Consider the following 20,337-nt stretch of genomic DNA (forward strand, 5'->3'; position numbering starts at 1 on the left):
CTCACAGGTAAGTGTCACAAAAGTGCTGTAAATCTGGAGAAGGCAGACATCTGAACACTGAAGTCCACTATTTCACAACAACCAACTTACAATGGTCTGAGAAAGAGAAACAGTATTAAATCAGCAATCTAGGAACAGTACTGTGTCTGGACATAAAGTCCACCAACATAGCTGGACAGCGTCATAGGTAGCCAATACAAGAGCTCTTAGGGGCCGCAACAATGAGTGCTAAACGAAAGTGAGTTCCAAACGACAGCAACAACTACTAATTGTTGTCATGTGCAACTCAAGGTGTCACTGTTGGGATCCAGGGCAATCGCCTTGTCACAGGCAGCAACCTCATCACCCCTGGGAGGCACAGCTAGTGCAGACCTATTTGCTTCTACCCTATTGTGTGGCCACTAATAATCTGTGACAGTTTCTTCAGCCAGCACTGTATTTAGGATACCAGTGTCTGGTAGTTAAGCCTGCTCACCAGCCCGGAGAACACCACCTATGCAGCCTGCCTCAGGCCACTGGCCATCTACACGGTCTTGTCATGCAGCACTGACAACAGGACTCTGCTATTCTACAGCTTGTTACTGTGCTGTGTCCTGTGACAACAGCCCTATCCTGTGGTCTTTCTGGACATAACCTGTTCAGGGTCAGTGAACTTGTCTGCTACAACAATTACAATCCCTGCTTAGACAACTTAAGGGGACAAACAGAGACAGTTATCTCTGTCAACAGAGGTTGTTGTGACTTTTTCTTGTGTGTAGCTCATGTGTGGCTTTTCTATTGTTATTAATAAATGTTTTGTTCCTTGTTTACTTGCAAGTGAGTTCTCACATACCACTTCAAAGATACTATCACTCAAATAGGGACAATATTAGACTAATTAAAATGCTAATTAACACATACACAGTGGTCATTCTTCACACACTGTATGTATGTACAAATGACAACTTTAGTTCCTGGGACCATAACTGCACCATCCTGCTGCAATTTTCATCCTACAAGGGTGAAAGTAATGCCTCCGAATTTTTTGTTCTGTTCTCAATATCGTTAGAGGTATTACACGTCAAGCATATTACTAAGTCTACTTTCCTGATTCGCTGATACATGATGCAACCTTCTGCCACTAAAGGGGTACACGTTTTAGTACGTAATATGGCAACAGGTAGTGTAACTACAAAGGTGCAAGAGTAACAGCGTGCAGTAATCAATTTTCTACCTGCAGAAAATGTGTCTCCAACTGAAATCCACAAAGGCATGAAAGCTGGGTACAGTGATGATTGTACCAACATCAGTAACGTGCAGTGTTGAGTTGTTCACACTAATAATAAAGGAAATGTGGTCCTAATCTCAATGTATGTGACAGAGCTCAGAGTGGATGATTGCATGTGGCAACCGAAGTGACTCACTAGAATTGGTTTCGATGAACTCGTCAGAGAAAATCAACAGATAACACAGCCACAGTTCTCAAGTAAGTGCAGCACACCACGAGAGCCTGTACAAGCCATCATAGCCAAACTGCGATACAGAAAACTGTCTGTGGTGGGTACCATGAAAGCTTCTGACATAAAAACAGAAGAGACTGGACACCTGTCAACAATTTCTTTTGCATTTTGAGCACAACATTTCAATAGGTGATGAAAGCCGAGTTCAACATTTTGACCCTGAAACGAAGAGAGCATTAATTGAGTTCCATCATAAAGGAGCACCAACATCAAAATAGTTCACACCAGCAAGCATAATCATGCTCACAATGTTCTGGGATACATGTTCAAAGCGTGTGCATTTGGAATTCATGCCTACAGGCACACCATAAACTCTGCACTGCGCTGTGAGACACTCAGAAAACTGAGAGCCTGAATTTGAAGAGTTTGTCCACACATGAAGCAGCCTCTCCTGCAGCAAGACAATGCCAGATCACACGCGAGCACTGCAACATCTGACACCTTGGGTTCACTGCCATTGGTCATCCTCTATCAGTCCCAACTTGGCCCCATCCAATTTTCATCTGATTCAAAAACCTAAAGAACACCTTTGAGGACTTCACTTTGATAGTGATGAAATGGTGCAAGCAGAGGTGAGGTTGTGGATTTGTCACCAAAGTCAAACATTCTACAGCGACGGTATCAACAAACTTGTCCCCCTGGTGACTATGTTGAGAAATAAATATGTAGACATGAAGAATAAAGATGTAGAATTTTAAACAAGTTTGTTTTATTTAAAAAGCTTTAATAGTTTTTGCATGAAAAATTCAAAAACATAACTTTTCAGCATGTTGTTGTGAACTTACTTTTATGAATGTTACAGTTGTCTTTGAACTGTAACTGACTGTTAAAAACAAATTTTATAAGGGAGTAAATGAGTTGTGAAACTATTGTCAATGTGCCAACCTGTTTAAAGAGGTGCATAGAAGTAGTATAAATCCTAACACACATTACAATGGGAAGTAGCCTCTGCAATGCACTTCACACTGGTTTGCAGAATACGGATGCAGATGTAGAAATGTATTAGGGAATGAATATGAGAAGTCTTCAAAAAGGAATCAATACTAGAAACAAGAATAATCTTCACAAGGATTTAAAGTCACTTAGTCTTGTACAAAAAAGTGTGCATTATTCAGGAACACACATTTTCAATAACTTGCCAGCAGCTATAAAAAGCTTAACAAACAAGGAAATTCACTTCAAGAGAAGACTAAAAGATTTATTGGTGGTCAACTCCTTCTACTCCATTGATGAATTTGCCTTTACAAATGTCTGCTTGTGTATGTGTATGTGCAGATGGATATGTGTGTGTGTGTGCATGACTCCTTACCCTCTCCCTTAAAACCCACATCCTTTCGTCTTTCCCTCTCCTTCCCTCTTTCCTGACGAAGCAACCGTTGGTTGCGAAAGCTAGAATTTTGTGTGTATGTTTGTGTGTCTATCGACCTGCCAGCGCTTTTGTTCACTTACCAAACAAAAGCGCTGGCAGGTCGATAGACACACAAACAAACACAAACATACACACAAAATTCTAGCTTTCGCAACCAACGGTTGCTTCGTCAGGAAAGAGGGAAGGAGAGGGAAAGACAAAAGGATGTGGGTTTTAAGGGAGAGGGTAAGGAGTCATTCCAATCCCGGGAGCGGAAAGACTTACCTTAGGGGGAAAAAAGGACAGGTATACACTCGCGCGCACACACACACATATCCATCCGCATATATACAGACACAAGCAGACATTTGTAAAGGCAAAGAGTTTGGGCAGAGATGTCAGTCAAGGTGGAAGTAAAGGGGCAAAGATGTTGTTGAAAGACAGGTGAGGTATGAGTGGCGGCAACTTGAAATTAGCGGAGGTTGAGGCCTGGCGGATAACGAGAAGAGAGGATATACTGAAGGGCAAGTTCCCATCTCTGGAGTTCTGACAGGTTGGTGTTAGTGGGAAGTATCCAGATAACCCGGACGGAGTAACACTGTGCCAAGATGTGCTGGCCGTGCACCAAGGCATGTTTAGCCACAGGGTGATCCTCATTACCAACAAACACTGTCTGCCTGTGTCCATTCATGCGAATGGACAGTTTGTTGCTGGTCATTCCCACATAGAAAGCTTCACAGTGTAGGCAGGTCAGTTGGTGATCCATCCTTCATGAAATCCTCCCCTCTCCACCAAGAGTGTCTTTCCGCCGTCCACCTAACCTTTGTAACCTCTTAGTTCATCCCTATGAAATCCCCAAACCACCTTCCCTACCCTCTGGCTCCTACCCTTGTAACCGCCCCCAGTGTAAAACCTGTCCCATGCACCCTCCCATCACCACCTACTCCAGTCCTGTAACGCAGAAGGTGTACACGATCAAAGGCAGAGCCACGTGTGAAAGCACCCACGTGATTTACCAACTGACTTCAATCTCCGCTAATTTCAAGTTGCCGCCACTCATATCTCACCTGTCATTCAACAACATCTTTGCCTCTGCACTTCCGCCTCGACTGACATCTCTGCCCAAACTCTTTGTCTTTGAATATGTCTGCTTGTGTCTGTATATGTGTGGATGGATATGTGTGTGTGTGCGAGTGTATACCCGTCCTTTTTTCCCCCTAAGGTAAGTCTTTCCGCTCCCGGGATTGGAATGACTCCTTACCCTCTCCCTTAAAATCCACATCCTTTCGTCTTTCCCTCTTTCCTGACGAGGCAACCGTTGGTTGCGAAAGGTAGAATTGTGTGTGTATGTTTGTGTGTCTATCGACCTGCCAGCGCTTTCGTTCGGTAAGTCACATCATCTTTGTTTATATATATATTTTCTAGTTCAATAACAGCTGCTTTCACGTATTAAACAACCATTTCGGCCAGTTCCAATAACTTTCACTTTATTTCCACTTCCGTTTTTCGCACATCACTGATCATTTTAGCCGCTCCCCATAGGAACCCTCTTTCCTGATGAGGCAACAGTTTGTTGCGAAAGCTTGAATTTTGTGTGTATGTTTGTGTTCGTTTGTGTGTCTGTCGACCTGCCAGCACTTTCATTTGGTAAGTCACATCATCTTTGTTTTTTTATATATATATATATATATATATATATATATATATATATATATATATATATATATATATATATATATATATATATATTCATTTCAGTGCAATAATGTGTTCATTGTAAATAAGTATTATAGTAGTTGTATTACATATTACATGTTTATTACCTTATAAATAAATAAAAAACTTTTTAATTTTAAATTCAGTGCATTAGTATTTGTAAAATGACTCTTTCATATAGTGTTCATTAAAAAAATGATGATCATTCCACTTGGGACCTGTGGAATGGTACATTACTTATTTGTCATCATCATCATCATCATCATTTAAGACTGATTATACCTTTCAGCGTTCAGTCTGGAGCATAGCCCCCTTATAAAATTCCTCCACGATCCCCTATTCAGTGCTAACATTGGTGCCTCTTCTGATGTTAAACCTATTACTTCAAAATCATTCTTAACCGAATCCAGGTACCTTCTCCTTGGTCAGCCTCGACTCCTCCTACCCTCTACTGCTGAACCCATGAGTCTCTTGGGTAACCTTGCTTCTCCCATGCATGTACATGACCCCACCATCTAAGCCTGTTCGCCCTGACTGCTACATCTATAGAGTTCATTCCCAGTTTTTCTTTGATTTCCTCATTGTGGACACCCTCCTGCCATTGTTCCCATCTACTAGTACCTGCAATCATCCTAGCTACTTTCATATCCGTAACCTAACCTTGTTGATAAGGTAATCTGAATCCGCCCAGCTTCTGCTCCCATACAACAAAGTTGGTCGAAAGATTGAACGGTGCACAGATAACTTAGTCTTGGTACTGACTTCCTTCTTGCAGAAGAGAGTAGATTGTAGCTGAGCACTCACTGCATTAGCTTTGCTACACCTCGCTTCCAGTTCTTTCACTATGTTGCCATCCTGTGAGAATATGCATCCTAAGTACTTGAAACCGTCCACCTGTTCTAACTTTTCCTCCTATTTGGCACTCAATCCATTTATATTTCTTTCCCACTGACATTACTTTCGTTTTGGAGATGCTAATCTTCATACCATAGTCCTTACATTTCTGATCTAGCTCTGAAATATTACTTTGCAAACTTGCAATCGAATCTGCCATCACAACTAAGTCATCCACATATGCAAGATTGCTTATTTTGTGTTCACATATCTTGATCTCACCCAGCCAGTCTATTGTTTTCAACATATGATCCATAAATAATATGAACAACAGTGGAGACAGGTTGCAGCCTTGTCTTACCCCTGAAACTACTCTGAACCATGAACTCAATTTACCGTCAACTCTAACTGCTGCCTGACTATCCATGTAAAGACCTTTAATTGCTTGCAAAAGTTTGCCTCCTATTCCATAATCTCGTAGAACAGACAATAACTTCCTCCTCGGAACCCGGTCATATGCCTTTTCTAGATCTATAAAGCATAGGTACAATTCCCTGTTCCACTCATAACACTTCTCCATTATTTGCCATAAGCAAAAGATCTGGTCCTGATAACCTCTAAGAGGCCTAAACCCACACTGATTTTCATCCAATTGGTCCTCAACTAATACTCGCACTTTCCTTTCAACAATACCTGAGAAGATTTTACCCACAACTCTGATTAAAGAGATATTAAAGAGATACCTCTGTAGTTGTTACAATCTTTTCTGTTTCCATGTTTAAAGATTGGTGTGATTACTGCTTTTGTCCAGTCTGATGGAACCTGTCCCGACTCCCAGGCCATTTCAATTATCCTGTGTAGCCATTTAAGACCTGACATTCCATTGTATTTGATGAGTTCCGACTTAATTTCATCCACCCCAGCTGCTTTATTGCACTGCAATCTATTGACCATTTTCTCCACTTCCTCAAATGTGATCCTATTTCCATCATCATTCCTATCCCATTGTACATTGAAATCTGAAACATTACTGATTGTATTTTCACCTACATTGAGCAACTCTTCAAAATATTCCCTCCATCTGCCCAAGGCATCCACAGGATTCACCAGCAGTTCTCCTGACCTGTCCAAAATACTTGTCATTTCCTTCTTACTTCCCTTTCAAAGACTGCTAATTACACTCCAGAATGGTTTTCCAGCAGCTTGACCCATAGTCTCCAACCTGTTTCCAAAGTCTACCCAAGATTTCTTCTTGGATGCTGCAATTATCTGTTTGGCTTTGTTTCTTTCTTCAACATAACTTTCTCTGTCTACCTGAGTTCTAGTATGTAGCCATTTTTGATACACCTTCTTTTTCCTTTTACAGGCTGCCTTGACTGTGCCATTCCAGCAAGCTGTTTGCTTCATCCTACTTTTACACACTACTGTTCCAAGACATTCTTTAGCCACTTCTAGTACTGTGTCCCTGTACCTTGTCCATTCCTTTTCCAATGACTGTAATTGACTACATTCAACTAACTGGTACCTTTCTGAGATCGCTGTTATGTACTTGTGCCTGATTTCCTTATCCTGAAGTTTCTCCACTCTTATCCTCCTACATATGGACCTGACCTCCTGCACTTTCGGCCTCACAATCCCAATTTCACTGCAGATTAAATAATGATCAGTGTCATCAAAGAATCCCCTGAATACACGTGTGTCCCTCACAGCCTTCCTGAATTCCTGATCTGTTATTATATAGTCAATGACAGATCTGATTCCCCTGCCTTGCCAAGTATACCGGTGAATGTTCTTATGTTTAAAAAAGGAGTTTGTGATTACTAAGCCAATACTGGCACAGAAATCCAAGAGTTGTTGCCCGTTCCTGTTGGCCTCCATATCCTCTCCAAATTTACCCATAACCTTTTGATACCCTTCTGTTCGATTTCCAATCCTGGCGTTAAAATCACCCATGCAGAACACTGTCCTTGTCCTTTACTCTAACAACTACATCACTGAGTGCCTCATAAAAACTATCCATCTTATCTTGATCTGTCCCTTCACAATGCGAATATACTGACACAATCCTAATTTTCTTGCTAGACACTGTCAAATCTATCCACATCAGTCGTTCGTTTACATACCTTATTGCCACTACGCTGGGTTCCATTTCATTCCTGATGTAAAGCCCTACACCCCATTGTGCTATTCCTGCTTTGGCTCCTGACAGGTAGACCTTGTATTCTCCCACTTCCTCTTCTTTCTCACCCCTTACCCGAATGTCACTAACAGCTAAAACGACCAGCCCCATCTTACTTGCAGCCCCTGCCAGCTCTACCTTCTTCCCAGAGTAGCCCCCATTGATATTAATAGCTCCCCATCTCATTACCATTTGTTTGCCAAGTCGTATCTTAGAAGTCCCTGGTTTGTCAGTTAGAGGTGGGACTCCGTCACCTCCAAAGGTCAGAGGCATTTTGCTCTGATTGTTGCCAGCATCATATTTAAAGTACCAGGGAAGCAGGTTGCTAGCCTTACTTGCCCCGAATCCCATTGGGTTTTACCCCTAACGGTTGAGGGAGTAACCAGTGGATTTGGTAGTCTTTGCCGTATGAGCACAAAGGTGACCACGACTCAGAATATGTCCGAGATGCCCAGCTTTATTCCAAAGTAACTGGTATCCCGACTGTCGGGACCACTTACTTGGCCACTCATACGTTGCCCGTGGTTCATGAACTAGGACATGACTACAGTTGTAAATATTTGTCATGTATTGTTGTTTTTATGACATGTTCCACATCCTGGAGGACCTCCTCACTACGGATCAATTGGAATGAAAGTAAATTTAATCTAAGCTAAAACAATACTTCTGCTCACTACTGCTGAATAAAAATTTTATGTAAGTTGGTGCCAGAAAGTAATTCCATGACAAAATGGAATGGAAATATGCAAAATACGCCAACAGTCTTGTCTTTAATCAATAAAATGAGAGAAACTTTTTGCAGAAAAATATGCGGACCTAAGTTGATTGCCTACGTATTGACATCATTTAACCTGTTATTGAACTGGGTTGCAAAAATCTACATTTACATCGACATTCTGCAGCCAGCTAATGGTGTTGGTAGTAACTATCTAAATCCCCGTTCCCTGATTCTTTGCAAATGGTGCATAGATACCACGATCATTGGTAAACCTCCATATTAACTCTAATTTCTCAAATTTTCAAATTGTGGTCATTTTGTGAGACATGGGATGATATAATATGTTGTCAGAGTTTTTCTGGAACATACACACTCAAAATTTCAGAAGTAAAACTCTCCATGATCCACAACACCTCTCTTGTAGTGTCTGGCACTTGAGTATGTTGAATGTCTCAAGCCAATTAAACGATCCTGTGATGAAATGTGCCATTCTTTGTTGGAACTTACCCCTGCCTTCTGTTGATCCAACTAGGTAAGTGTCCCAGACTGAACAGCAGTGCTCAAGTATTGGTTGAACCAGTGCTTTGCAAGCCACTTCTTTTGCGGAGGAGTCACATTTCCTTAAGATTTTCCCTATGAATATCAGTCTGGGATCTGCTGTTCCTACTACTAGTTATATGTGGTCATTCCACTTAAGGTTGCTCAGATGGTTACTCCTAAATACTTCACAGTGGTTACAGTTTTCAGCAATTTGTAAATATACAATTGTGGATTTCCCCTCTCATGTATGTGCAGTATGTTACATTTATTTATGTTTAGCATTAACTGCCAGTCCCTGTGTAATTCATCAATCCTCTGCACGTTTTCATGTAGTTTGCAACTGTCTTTGGTCATTACTGCCTTCTTGTGGAGAACCACATCATCTCCAAACCACCTCATACAGTTACCAGCATTATCAGCTGTATCATTTAGACATAGACAGTAACAGACCTATCATATTTTCTTGGGGTACTATACTGAGTGTTTTATTTAACATTCAACCGTTAATGTCTACTCTGGTGTTAACAGGTCACTGCCGATTGTCTGAATCACATAATGTGAGTTTATGTGAAAAATGTTAGCTTGGAGCACTTGCAGTCCAGTTCCACTGAACTGTTTTTTTAGGGCTGATTAGTATGCTTGAGCCATGAGCACACATTACAGTTTTTGAACATCCTTTTTAAATAACTAGAAGATCATTCCATAGGTTAAGAACAAGGGTAAACCCCGTACCAATCCTTGTCGACTCCACATTACATGTTAGCACACTGGACTCGCATCACAGAGCATCCTAAAATATATAGTTAGGTTACAGGTCAAACTCTTGCATGCACTCCCTACTATTATTATGCAATCTTCCTCTCCGAGACCCCTCTCCAAAGTGCATTAATTAAATTTTCAAATAAATATTTTAAAAACACTTCATTATCCACTTCTCCATCAAAGTAGCTGATTGACTAGTATTAAAAATTACTGTTATGGGCACAGCAAAAACAGCACTGTTCACTGTCAATGTGCATCATCAGTAGCATTATAAAAAATATTTTCTTGGAAAAATATCATTGTAATGAAGTAAATATTAAGCTACCAAAGAAAATAACAACAACTAATTTATATAACTGAGGAGGCAGCAGATTTTTCTCAAAGTAAAGGCTTTCTATATGCACTATACATCCCTCCCCAGAGTTCTGAATGGAGTTTTCTATTATGATGCCAAAGTCAGTCTGAGTTTTCAATAAATATCAGGTAAAAAATTGAAAACCCATACATTCTACAACAAAATAAAGTAATATCCTATCAAACAACCATAGTAAATTTATCAAAGTATCTAGACTCACATATACAGATTCAGCTATCTGTAACACTTGTACATAACAAACCTTGACCTTGTCAGTAGACTGCCTATTATACAGGGCTATTACAAATGATTGAAGCGATTTCATAAATTCCCTGTAGCTCCATTCATTGACATATGGTCACGACACACTACAGATACGTAGAAAAACTCATAAAGTTTTGTTCGGCTGAAGCCGCACTTCAGGTTTCAGCCACCAGAGCGCTTGAGAGCGCAATGAGACAAAATGGCGACAGGACCCGAGAAAGCGTATGTCGTGCTTGAAATGCACTCACATCAGTCAGTCATAACAGTGCAACGACACTTCAGGACGAAGTTCAACAAAGATCCACCAACTGCTAACTCCATTCGGCAATGGTATGCGCAGTTTAAAGCTTCTGGATGCCTCTGTAAGGGGAAATCAATGGGTCGGCCTGCAGTGAGCGAAGAAACGGTTGAACGGGTGCGGGCAAGTTTCACGCGTAGCCCGCGGAAGTCGATGAATAAAGCAAGCAGGAAGCTAAACGTACCACAGCCGATGGTTTGGAAAATCTTATGGAAAAGGCTAAAGCAGAAGCCTTACCGTTTACAATTGCTACAAGCCCTGACACCCGATGACAAAGTCAAACGCTTTGAATTTTCGGCACGGTTGCAACAGCTCATGGAAGATGATGCGTTCAGTGCGAAACTTGTTTTCAGTGATGAAGCAACATTTTTTCTTAATCTGCGAATCTGGGTGGTAGAGAATCCTCACGCATTCGTGCAGCAAATTCGCAATTCACCAAAAGTTAACGTGTTTTGTGCAATCTCACGGTTTAAAGTTTACGGCCCCTTTTTCTTCTGCGAAAAAAACGATACAGGACACGTGTATCTGGGCATGCTGGAAAATTGGCTCATGCCACAACTGGAAACCGACAGCGCCGACTTCATCTTTCAACAGGATGGTGCTCCACCGCACTTCCATCATGATGTTCGGCATTTCTTAAACAGGAGATTGGAAAACCGATGGATCGGTCATGGTGGAGATCATGATCAGCAATTCATGTCATGGCCTCCATGCTCTCCCGACTTAACCCCATGCGATTTCTTTCTGTGGGGTTATGTGAAAGATTCAGTGTTTAAATCTCCTCTACCAAGAAACGTGCCAGAACTGCGAGCTCGCATCAACGATGCTTTCGAAGTCATTGATGGGGACATGCTGCGTCGAGTGTGGGAGGAACTTGGTTATCGGCTTGATGTCTGCCGAATCACTAAAGGGGCACATATCGAACATTTGTGAATGCCTAAAAAAACTTTTTGAGTTTTTGTATGTGTGTGCAAAGCATTGTGAAATTATTTAAAAAAATAAAGTTATTGTAGAGCTGTGAAATTGCTTCAATCATTTGTAATAACCCTGTACTGTTGTTATAACTTCAAGAAAGTCACAGATCAAGTAAACAGAGTGAGACGTGTGTCACTTTAACAGTCAAATCATAACTGAGTCCAAGTCTAGCGGCCGCTGGCTGGCTAGCCGCTTAGGTGGCGCTGCAGCTGCATGGCTAGCAGACAGCGCCGCATGTAGAGGATGCACATAACTGCGTGGCGGCACTTTGAAAGATCAGCGAGTCACAACACTTTTCCCCCTTTGAAGTTTTTGCACAGGTCTTGATGGAGGGGTCCTGTAGATTGCTAACGTCCATAGGTGTTGTTTGACTGGCCGTAAAGTCTCGAGGAGGAGGCTTCCTGTACGGACAGAAGTGTCCCCGATGATAACGGGTCGAGATGACAGGAGACGTGGGGGTCGAATCTGCTGGGGCCCCGTGCACCAATCTGCCCATTGCAGCAAGTCCGGTTGTTGTAACAGGAGACATGGGCGATGTGTCCGCATCCGTAGGAGAAGGAGGTGAGTAGAGTTGATCCGACAGATGGTGGTCATCTGGTTCCTGCATGGGCAAGTCTCCTGTTGGCGTCAGTTCTTGTGCTGGCACCAATGTGATGGTGAGAGGACTGAATTGTGAGTAATGAGAGATTTCAGGATCCCGAGCGTCAGGTAGAGCCGAAGGTGGTGTAGCGGCATCCGGAACAGGCGTTGCCGGCACACGAGGCCGAAGCTGGTCTGAATGACACACCGCAACACCCATGTCCGTCTGGATTTCATACAGACATCGGCCACGGTGTCGTAAGATGCGGCCAGGACTCCATTTTGGTCACCTGCCATATCCCCGTACCCATACAAGGTCGCCGGTAGTGAATCGGCCAAGTGAAGGCACCCGTGGCCGTGATGTGGAAGGCCGCAGAAGACGAAGTAGCGTGTGGGGCTGTCAGCCATGTAAGAGCTCAGCCGGGCTGTGGTCGCCCATGGAGGTGAAACGGTAAGAAGCCAGAAATTGGAGAAGCGCATCATCAGCAGCAGAAGAACGGAGGGGCCGTGACATGCATGACGCCGTGACGGGCACAAAAATCCGCAAAATCGGAAGAGGCAAATTGCGGACCATTATCAGTAACAAGAGTAGAGGGAAGGCCTTCCAAAGAGAAAATGCGAGCTAGAGCATTGGTGGTTGCTGCGGTGGTAGGCGACGTGCAACAGACAATGAAAGGAAAGTTAGAGTAGGCGTCAATAACGAGAAGCAAATAAGTACCTAAAAAAAGATCCCGTGAAGTCAGCATGAATACACTCGCAGGGCTTCTCAGGCGAAGGCCACGGTAACTTCGGGGCGGTGGCCTGTGACGCACAAGGGCCGCAGGCAGCGACCATGTGTGCGAATTCAGAGTCGATGCCGGGCCAGTACACATGATGGCGCACCAGAGATTTTGTGCAAGACACACCCCAGTGCTCTTGGTGAAGGAGGCGCAAGACCGAAGCACGCAAAGACACAGGTACCACAACACGTGGCAAAGCATTTTCGCAGGAAAGGATAACACCATCCCTAGTCATGAGGCGGTAACGCAAAGCGTAGTAGTTCCGCAACAGATCAGAAGGCTTAGCAGACGGACGATCTGGCCAACCCTTCTGAATACAGCGTAAAACCTGGGAGAGGGTAGGGTCAGAACCCGTAGCAGCTGCCAGCCGGTCCCTGGTGATGGGGAACCCGTCCACAACCCGCTGCTTGGCAACATCCAGGTGGAAACACAAAAGTTTGTCCCTATCGAAGGCCAGATCAGGACCCATGGGAAGGCGAGACAGTGCATCAGCATTCGCATGTTGAGCCGTCGGCTGGAAATGAATCTCATAATTGAAACGAGACAAGTAAAGAGCCCAACGCTGGAGGCGGTGTGCAGCCTTGTCGTGAAGTGACGTTGATGGATGAAACAAGGAAACAAGCGGTTTGTGATCCGTAAAAAGATGAAATTTGGATCCATAGAGAAAAACACCAAACTTATGAAGAGCATAAATAATGGCCAAAGCTTCTTTTTCAATTTAAGAATACTTTTGTTGAGCATCCGTGAGCGTTTTGGAGGCATAAGCAATGGGTTGTTCAGAACCGTCAGAAAAACGGTGCGCAAGGACTGCACCGAACCAGTATTGAGAGGCGTCCGTGGCAAGAACAAGATGTTGGCCAGGTCGATAAGTAGCACAGGGCCTATTTCAGCATAGTCTTCAATTTCTGGAAAGCCACATCGCATGACGCGGACCAGTGAAAAGGCACGTTTTTATGCAACAGGCGATGCAACGGCTGAGCCACCGAAGCAGCAGACAGTAAAAACCTGTGATAATACGCTATTTTCCCCAAGAAGGCCTGCAGTTCCTTAACAGATTTAGGGCGAGGAAGGGAATCAATCGCAGCGACAGTTTGCTGAAGCGGACGAATACCATGAAGTGGACGAATACCATCCCGAGAGAGTTGAAACCCCAAGTATGTGATAGATGCCTGAAAAAAATTTTGATTTCTGAAGTTTACACTTAAGACCGGCAGTCTGTAAGACATGAAAAAGTGTGCGGAGATTCTGAAGATATTCTTCAGTGGTGGAGCCAGTGACAACAATGTCGTCCATGTAATTTATACACCCAGGGACAGTGAGCAATAACTGTTCCAAGAATCGCTGAAAGAGAGCAGGGGCTCTGGCAACCCCGAATGGCAATCGTTGGTATTGATAGAGGCCGAAAGGTGTGTTAAGGACGAGAAACTGCCGGAAAGCAGCGTCGAGAGGAAGTTGATGATAAGCTTCTGACAGGTGAAGTTTAGAAAAATACTTGCCTCCAACAAGTTTAGTGAACAATTCTTCAGGTCGAGGCATAGGGTAAGTGTCGATAAGGCATTGAGCATTTACAGTGGCCTTAAAATCGCCACAGAGACGAATATCACCATTTGGCTTAGCAACGACAACGACAGGAGAGGACCATTCACTGAAAGTGACAGGAAGCAAAACCCCTAAAGCAGTGAGACGATCCAGCTCATGTTTGACCTGATCACGAAGGGCCACAGGAATGGGCCGAGCCCGAAAAAACTTAGCTTCAAAGTCGTTTGCACGGCCTAACCCAGGAGAAAAAAGGGACGAAAATGTCGTCGACAAGGAATCCAATTGAGGACAAGGAATCCAATTGAGCATAACGAATAGCATCAAAGACGATATTGACAGAGTCATCTATGGAGAACCCAAAAACGCGAAAGGCATCGAAACCAAAAAGATTCTCCGCGTTACTATGGTCGACCACAAATATGGGAACAGTGTGAACGACAGATTTGTAAGATACCTCACCATCAAATCGTCCCAAGAGAGAAAACTTCTTTTTATTGTAAGTCCGTAATTGCCAAGTGACAGGTGACAGGATTGGAGAACCCAACTGAAAACACGTCTGAGAATTGATGATAGTGGCAGCAGAACCAGTATCCACCCACAAGCGAACATCTCGACCAAGTATTTGGACAGAGAGGAATAACTTCCCTGAAAGGGAAGAAGTACAACTGACAGACAACACAGAATCAGAATCAGTACCATGTTCATGAGAATCATGTAGGTGGTTGGATTTGCAAACGGATGACACATGACCCTTTTTTATGCATTTGCGACACACGACCCAATGTTGTGGACAATCCTCTCGTGAATGTTTCGTAAAAAACCGCGGACATGAAGGAAGTTGCCGTGGGTTTTGCTGCAGTTTCTTAGAGGTTTGTTTACGGTTAGGCCGAGGCTGCGCTTGGGAGCGTACTGCGGCCACGTCGGCCGGCACGGACACACCACACGCTTTATTAACAGCGCACAGAGGTTGTATTTCCCCAACGTCACCCCATGCCTCTATTTGCGCACCAGCGGCGCGAGAAATTTCAAAAGACTGAGCGATGGATAGGACTTCATCTAGAGTCGGATTTGCCAACTGAAGGGCACACTGCCTAACTTCTTTGTCGGGCGCCGACCGGATAATAGCATCCCATACCATGGAATCGGCGTAGGATTCTTTGTGAACTTCAGTAACAAATTGACACTTTCTACTGAGGCCGTGAAGTTCAGCAGCCCAAGCGCGACAGGATTGATTCGATTGTTTTTGACAACGATAAAAGGCAACACGAGAGGCTACCACATGCGTGCACTTTTGAAAATAAACGGACAGAAGTGAGCACATTTCAGCAAAGGACAAAGACACAGGATCTTTCAAAGGAGCCAATTGTGACAACAACTGATACATTTGAGATGAAATCCATGAAAGGAACAGAGACTTACATGTTTGGTCTTCCGCAGTCCCGTCGTAAGGAGGAAAAGGAGGTAGAGACAACAACGAGAGACGCCCCGCATTTGATGCCGCGACGAAATCACAAATCGCATTTGTGAGAAGCATTTGCTGTTCTATGAGACCTTGCAATAGTTGCTGTAAAGTAGCCATGTAAACACGTGGGTCAACGATGAAAAAGAAAAATTGACTACCTCATTACCAATTGTTATAACTTCAAGTTGAACAAATATATTTCAAGGACGATGCAATACATGAAAGTCACAGATCAAGTAAACAGAGTAAGACGTGTGTCACTTTAACAGTCAAATCATAACTGAGTCCAAGTCTAGCAGCCGCTGGCTGGCTGGCCGCTTAGGTGGCGCTGCTGCTGCATGGCTGGCAGACACGCCGCATGTAGAGGACGCGCATAACTGCGCGGCGGTACGTTGAAAGATCGGCGAGTCACAACAACTGTGATGTGTTAAGTTACACAAATGCATTGTTTGAATATGCATTTGTAGGCTTTCATTGCTGGAGCCATTTTGGATACAACAATTTTAGGTATTGGTCTGTGTCACTGCAACTACTAAGCAGCTAAATTGTTGACTATTTGACCAACTTGCTGCAGCCCCCTTCAGAGCAGTTCACTGCCATTCAGCTGCAATAGTTGCAGGGATGTAGCCCAGTACCCAAAATTATTTCAGTAGTTTAATAGCAGCAGTAGATTTTTTCAAAGCCACTTTTTTCTCCTAATACGTAGCAGAAAGAATAAAAATGACCACTCACCATACACTTGAAGCATTGAGTGGTTGACAGATGCATAAACCAGACTTAAAATGTTGCTGAATTTTCAGACAATGTCCTCCTTCAGAGCTAAAGGATTAAAAAATAATATTAAAAAAAATTCTGTACAGCTCCATTTTCTTGGTCAACTATATTATCCTAACACTACAGTTCGACAGGGGTGAGTTGCTGTATTTGGTGGAGTTGGCAACAGATGTAAGGAGGCAGGTAGGGGAAAAGACGAATAAAGGGAGAGGTGGCTTAGAGCTGGCAGATGGGGATAACAATGTGGAATTGGTTAACTTGCCTTAGCACAGGCACAAGGAGTTGTGTGTGGCAGGTGATGAAGTGGACTGGGGTTGGAAGGGCAAGATAAAACAGTGGAAGTTGGAGACTGTGGAGAGAAGACTGTACAAAGAGTTAACTGGGCAACACAGGGACAGAGCAGGTGGGTCTTGGGCAAAGCATAGTGGAGACTGAGACCTAGTATAAATATACAAAGCAATTCCTGTAACTATTTCTGAGACATCAGCAACAGTCACAGTTTGTTATTGGTATACTTCACACTTTACAAAAATAGACTGCGGTAGTCACTTTTACCGGTTAGTGTGCATCTCAACTTCTTCCACGTCCCTGAAGATTTTGCTGCATGATGGGATTTACAGAATGTGAAGTGTCAATGAATTTCCTTCTACATTAAATTTAATTCATATAAGCAGATAGTAAATCATAAAACATTTCCAAGGGCAGATGTGGACTTCAACCACAATTTATTTGTTATGAAATTTAGATTAAAACTGATGATTGCAAAAACAAATGAAATTAAGGACATAGAACCTGGATAAGTTGAAGCACTAGAGGTTATTGAGAGTTTCAGGGAGAGAATTAGGCAATAACTGACTAGAATGGGGGAAAGGAATAAAGCAGAAGATGAATGGACAGCTGTGAGATATGACAAGGCTTGGTAGAAATTCTTGAATAACACAAGAGATACTGAATTAAACTGATGTAAGGAGTAAATATAAAAATGCAGCAGATCAAGGGGTGAAAGGGGATGCGAATGTCTAAAAAAATGAGACCGACAGGAAGTGCAAATGGGCAAAGAGGAAAGGTTACAGGACAAACATAATACTTTAAATATGGATGCGTTGTCAGCGACCATTAGAAGGTAAAATTAAAACAATTGCAGCCCTCAGTCATGAAAATTAAGTCTTTTTGACCTAGGTTTTGGCCACTTTTTTTTAAATGGGCATATAAAATAAATATGAAGCGATAACGCTTTAGTCACAAAGTATTACAATAGAAAACAGAGACAGGCCACTAATCGCTGCACCACATGTCGAGCTGTGGTAGCATCAGACTACCATTGGCGTTATAGCTTCATATTTATTTTATACATGACATGTCAGTCTTAAATATTTTATTTCTGATGAAGGCACTCTTAGAAGTGGCCAAAACCTAGGTCAAAAAGACTTCATTTTCGTGACCAAGGTCTGCAATTGTTTTAATTTTACAAACATAAGGATTTAGAAGCATGTACCACTTGGGGAAAGGTAAATACTACACAAAGGAAAATTACAGAGGCATTTGGGGAAAAAAGCTCAAATGGAAAAACACTCCTCAGCAAAGAAAGGACAGCTAAAAGGTAGAAAGAGTAGATAGAGAGTCCATACAATGGAAATGAACTTGAAGGCAATCTTATAGAAATGGAAGAGTACATTGATGAACATGGGAGATATGATACTGTGAGAAGAATTCGACAGAGCACTGAAAGACAAGGCCCCATGAGTAGACAACATTCCGTCAGAACTATTGGTGGCCGTGGGAAAGCCAGCTATGACAAAACTCTTCCATCTGGTGTGCAAGATGTATGAGACAGTGAAAATACTCTCAGATGTCAAGAAGAATATAATAATTTCAATTCAAAAGAAAGCACATGCTGACTGGTGTGAAAGTTACCAAACTACCACTTTTATAAGTCATGGCAGGTAAATACAATTGTGAATTTTATACAGAAGAATAGTAAACTGGTAGTAGCTGTCCTTGGGGAAGATCAATTTGAATTCTGGATAAATGTAAGAACATGGGCACAATACTGACCCTATGACTTATCTTTGAAAATAGGTTAAGGAGAGGCAAACCTATAGCATTTGTAGACTTTAGAAAAAGTTTTTGACAATGTAGCAGAGGGTAAGGAAGCAAAAGACTATGTGCAACTTGAACAGAATCCAGACAGCAGTTATAAGAGTCGGGCTGCATGAAAGGGAAACAGTGGTTGAGAAGGGAGTGAGACAGGATTGTAGCCTACTTCCAATGATATTCAATCTATACATTGAACAAGCAGTAAAGGAAACCAAAGAACAATTTGGAGTGGGAACTAAAGATTGGAGAGAAGAAATAAAATCTTTGAGATTTGCCAATATCACAGTAACTGTCACAGACAGCAAAAGGACTCGGGATTATGAAACAAGACTCTGAAAGTAGTAGATGGGTTTTAATATTTGGGCAGCAAAACAACCAACAGTGGCCGAAGTAGTGGGGATATAAAATTAAACAGACAATGGCAAGGAAAGCATTTTGGAAGAGGAGATGTATGTTAACATCGAAAATGATTCAAGTGCTACGAAGTCTTTTCTGAAAGTATATGTAAGGAATGCAACCATTTACGGAAGTGAAGTGCGGATGATAAACAGTTTAGACCAGAGAGCAGATTTTTAAATGTGACACTACAGAAGAGTGCCGAATATTAGATGGATCGATCACGTAACAAATGAGGAGGTACTAAACACAATTTGGGAGACATGAAATTCGTGGCACAACATGACTAAAAGGAGGGATCAGTTGATAGGACTCATTCTGAGACATCAAGGGATCACCAATTTAGCATTGGAGGGAAGTGTGGGAGGTAAAAGTCATAAAGAGAGAGAGAGATTAACAGATGAATACAGTAAGCAGATTGATAAGAGTATGGATAGCAGTAATTATTTGGAGATGAAGAGGCTTGCACAGGACAGCGTGCATAGAGAGCTGCATCAAACCAGTCTCGAGACTGAAGACGATAATAACTTCATAAGCATATATACTTTTTAACAATACAGTGATAATTTATTATTAATAGAGCATAAGGATTCAGTTTCTACAAATTATTTGCCTTTTGTTAATGCATACCCTGACTCATTCCAAATCCCTGAGGATCCTTCTCGACAGGATAAACAGAAAATAATGCATGAGTGAACTTGTTACTCTTACCCTATGTACCGTGTCATGAATGAATGGGGCAAAGAATTCGTAGGACTTTTCAATGTGAGACTCAGTGAGGTCTACATGTTTGGGATTCATTTTGCAAATGATATCAGCATGTGTTTTCCAAGTGTATTTAGTCAATTTCATGGTTTTTTGGGGATATCTTCGTACTAAGGGGATGCAGCCTTGCTTTCACAACTCTACCGCTAGTTTCACTCATTAATGTCCTAAAAAATTCGCAGTATCTCACAGAAAGAACAGTAATTGTTCAACAGCAATTAATTTGCGTTATAAACATGAAAACTCTGGATATATTGTGATACAAACAGATTATTCTGAACTGTTGCGTAATGTTTACGTTGGAATCAATTTTAACGTATTTTTCGCCATATAAACTAAAACACCACCACAGAATCACAAAACCTTTATTTGATGACGGTCAAGGTCAAGTCCTTTACAACTACTTTGACGGATATCGTATATCGTACCGAAACCACGAGCAAGGGGTGTCCACAATG

The 20,337-nt window shown here is 42.4% G+C and overlaps 1 protein-coding gene across 5 annotated transcripts in view; it reads right to left on the reverse strand.

Annotated features, from left to right (window-relative positions):
• The window catches only part of LOC126203981 (F-box/LRR-repeat protein 7-like), a 56,101-nt gene that overhangs the window by 35,164 nt on the left and 600 nt on the right, over nt 1-20,337 (reverse strand). The window contains exon 2 of one of the 5 annotated variants that reach the window (XM_049938405.1): nt 16,580-16,666. The exons of the other annotated variants lie outside the window; for them this stretch is intronic. The gene's annotated coding sequence lies outside the window, so the exon portion shown is untranslated. The remainder of the gene's footprint in view (nt 1-16,579; nt 16,667-20,337) is intronic. 5 annotated transcript variants of the gene reach the window in all.

Source organism: Schistocerca nitens, chromosome 9, assembly GCF_023898315.1.
Source record: "Schistocerca nitens isolate TAMUIC-IGC-003100 chromosome 9, iqSchNite1.1, whole genome shotgun sequence".
Classification (NCBI taxonomy): Eukaryota; Metazoa; Arthropoda; class Insecta; order Orthoptera; family Acrididae; genus Schistocerca; species Schistocerca nitens.